Source organism: Morus notabilis, unplaced genomic scaffold (assembly GCF_000414095.1).
Source record: "Morus notabilis unplaced genomic scaffold, ASM41409v2 Scaffold541, whole genome shotgun sequence".
NCBI classification, from domain to species: domain Eukaryota; kingdom Viridiplantae; phylum Streptophyta; class Magnoliopsida; order Rosales; family Moraceae; genus Morus; species Morus notabilis.
The window spans coordinates 11,598-15,581 of record NW_010362788.1 but is presented as its reverse complement, the minus strand read 5'-3'; positions in this window follow the sequence as shown (position 1 = coordinate 15,581).

The following is a 3,984-nucleotide window of genomic DNA, read 5'->3' as shown; positions in this document are numbered from 1 at the left end:
TTTTAATTAAAGATTCTGAACTTTAATTAAATTCATTATGAACATTATTTTTTGATTATTATCCTTAAACATTATCCTCTCGTATATAACACTTATATACAATGTTTAAGGTTACATAAATAATCACTGAATTTTCATTGATATTCATAAAATATTCACAAATATATACACATAAAATGATGAATAAACTCTTTTATTAAATAAATAATAAATATCCTATTACATCTTATGCTTTTAGGACACCATTCCCAACAATATTCGCTATAGTTAGTTTACATTCTTAACGTCAATCCTCGTGGGACGATATCGGTCTTCGGACCACTTTATTACTTGTACGACTTGTGTGTTAGCGTTTATGCCCTTAGGAATACATGTAACGATGTTCTTTGAGACATTTTGACTATTAATAAAGATTTATTTATTTCATATATCTATGTATTATCCTCTTTATGTTCATATTAGTTGAATGTATGATAAGCAAACTGAAAGTCTAAGACTGTCATTCTAAATCTTTAGGTCATGCATGTAATGTGAAGAACATGCGGAAGACAGGAATCTAAAGATGATAGTCTAAATCATATGATCTACAATCGAAGGAATTAAGTTGGGCACTTTATTCATGTTAAGATTTTTATGCTGTCTACTTCCTAACAGAGATGGCTTCTCTTGGTCGTCGGAGGTGGGACTCCATGGGTAGAGACATTGATATAGTTTCTAATAGTGAAATCTATATTGGATGGACCAAAGTTGAATTATTTTAATTAATAATTCTATTTGAATAAAACAATTCACTTTTGACGAATTATATGTTGTCATCTTAATCCTGAGATGGATAATGAACCCGTATGCTTGACTTGTATCTTTTGATGTACCAAAGGGAGACATCCTAACATTATGTAAAGGTATGCTTACCGGTACATTAGGGGTATGACTCGTGTATGTGTAGATTCATTATTCATAGATATTGGAATCCATAGATCCTACAAAGAGTCAATGATATCCTCTTATGCATTATCTGTGGATTGAAAAATACGAGCACTCGGCCATTAGACTACTCTGTGTTATCTAATGGTTAACTATTTGTAATGGTATGAATAGTGGTTTTATGATGGTGTGATAATGAAACGTAAGATAAATGTAATCAGGAAGGTAAAACGGAACTTGACCTTAAGTCGACTATGGATATCCTATGGGGATGATACACTAATATATTAAGTCATGGACTAGAGCTATTCAGAGCTTTGTAAATACGCTATATAAATTGAGAGTGCAGCTCTAGGCTTTTAGTGGAGTAGCGCTAGAGTTTTATAATCATGAGACGGACTTGTTGGTTTACTAGTAGCGTTGTGATTATAGGAGCTTGATTTATAAATGTCTCTCGGGTCCCTTTGCTAGCTCACATGATTTCCTGTAACGATACGATGTATTTCCTACATATTGGTAACTTGTGTTATTTCTGTAAAAGAGGTTCAAAGTTAATATGAGATTGGTTAATTAATTCATGAGTTATTTATCGGGTAAATTAATTGTTAAATTAATTCTAGATAAATTGGTTGACTTATTATTTTAAGAGTTGTTTAATATGGGAAGACTATTATATGACTGTTTTGATTAGGCAATTTCTCTATTGGGTTGCTTGAATCAAAACTGAGACTTTGTGCAAGTTTTTCATGTTGAAGAACTAGAAAAATAACTTTTGCCAGTGCAGACAGGTCGACCGGTTCATAAAGACAGGTTGACCGGTTCGTGAAGAACAGGTCGACTGGTGGGTTATAACGTCTTTGTCACCGGTCGACCGGTTGTAACGCGTAGAGCATGCTGACATGGCGAAACTGACTCTGTAAGCGAGATAAACTTTAGGAAACCTAATTGTTATGGAAGTATGACTTCCTAAACACTATAAATAGCCCATTAAGTTACATTATTCATTAGATCACTTGAGAGGCTTTTTGGGGGCTATTAGTAAAAGATTCCTGAGAGGAAAAATTGTTTAATTCTCAAGAATGATTTTTCCTTTGGCTCACATGTGGTTGGAAGGAGTTCAAGAATACCAAAGGGAAATTGAACGACGTGTGCCCACCCGCACTCCAATCGTGGAAATGAGAATAACAAGGAATACCAGTTGGTTGAGGCTCTTTCGGTCACTGTTTGGAACACTTTGATCAGTCAGACGTGTAGTTTCCTAAATCTCAAAAGGTATGATTTAGATCTTTACTATTTATGTTATATAGCATCATGAACATGTTCTTGGTTGGCTTTGACATTGATTAAATTTTTTAAAAATTCTACTGCGCACTCGATGCTGTATTTTTTCAACAATTGGTATCAGAAACATGTTATTTATTCATGATTATGCTATGTACATAGATTTGTGATCTAAAAATATCTCATGTATGCTTGAATTGATATTTTAGAGATATGACACTCTAGGGTTTCTATATTTTTTTGTTATCATGAATATATGGTGAATGGATGATTAAATAATTATTATTGATTATTATTTATAAATTAGCAATGGTTTTTGATTATTTAATTTTTACCGGTTATGGTTCCTTAGAGTTTAGAATGGTTGTATAGGAATTTCTTCTTTACAATGTAATTAGATATATGGCCTATCATCGCCGTTAGGGTTTATGTTATTTTCTTTAGTAGAAATTTTGTAAACCGGAAAACGGTATAGGAATTTTCATGTAAAAATTCTTGGAGGAGATTTATCATGGATCTTGAAGATGGATCTTGAAGAAGGATATTGAAGATGGATCTTGAAGATGAAGGATGTAAAGGTATCTAATTTTTCTGGGTTTATAAAATTGTTTTGTGTTTTTGAATAAATTGAAAAACTGCTTTGATTTCTGTTTTTTCAGATTTTGGTGACAATTTTTCAAAATTGTCAAAAATCTGGAAAAGTCAGAAAATCTGGGTAATTATCACACAGACACTGGTCGACCTTTCCAGTCAGCTGGTTAATGTAAGGCGGTCGACCGGTTGAGTATAACTGCTCTGTCACCAGTCGATCGGACCTAACGTGGCAGTACACGATTTTGCAATTTTTTCATATTTTTTTGAGAAAACATGAAAAATAATTTTATGATAACCAGAATTTGATCGTGATGAAGAATTCAAAGACAGCCGAGAAGATTCAAGATGAAAGATCGATATATGTTTCAATTATTCTTCGTAATCTTTTTTTTATTCTCTAGGTTGGAACCATAATATTACGGTTATTATTATTATGCTTGTTGCCTAGCTTAATTGCTTTGTATGATTGCATATAATATGATTTGCTATATATGTGATAACATGTCATGTAGAATAGGGAGTGCCGGTCATTAAAATTGTTCATGCATATTTTTAACATAAAACATCATTTTCCAAAAGATTGAGTGTGTGAGGGTTTTTTGAAGAAAAGACCCATGGCCTCCATCGTTGGTCTGCAAGTAACACATGGTGATACCGACCCCTAGGAAGGGATTCATTATGTACCGGTGTGGATCTCCGAGAGGATAATTTATTTGAGCATATTTTATGGTTGTACACCCCTAGGTGAGAAATATAAAATATGGATCAAATAGTTGAAACGATGGTTATACACTCAAGATTAATTTAATTATTAATCTCCCTTAGGAGCTCTGCTAATTAAATTAATGGCCAAAGAAAATGACTATCAATATATGCTGTACAGAGATTGATCCAGATGGTATACATTGATCGGAGGGGATCCGTGTTCCCAATTAAATTTTGCATGATCTCCCCTAGGAGACTTACAAAATTTTGAGTTGGAAATTATCATTGTGAGGTTGTGATTTTTTTAAGGTTTTGACACACAAACATATTGGTTGCATTATAATATGCATATATGTTTGATTACTAAATATTTATGCAAGTTTGCTTATACTAGATATATGAATGTTTATTGTAGATCAAAATGTCTGCTAGCGCATTATCATCCATACTTAATAAACACACTTTAATTGGTGACAAATT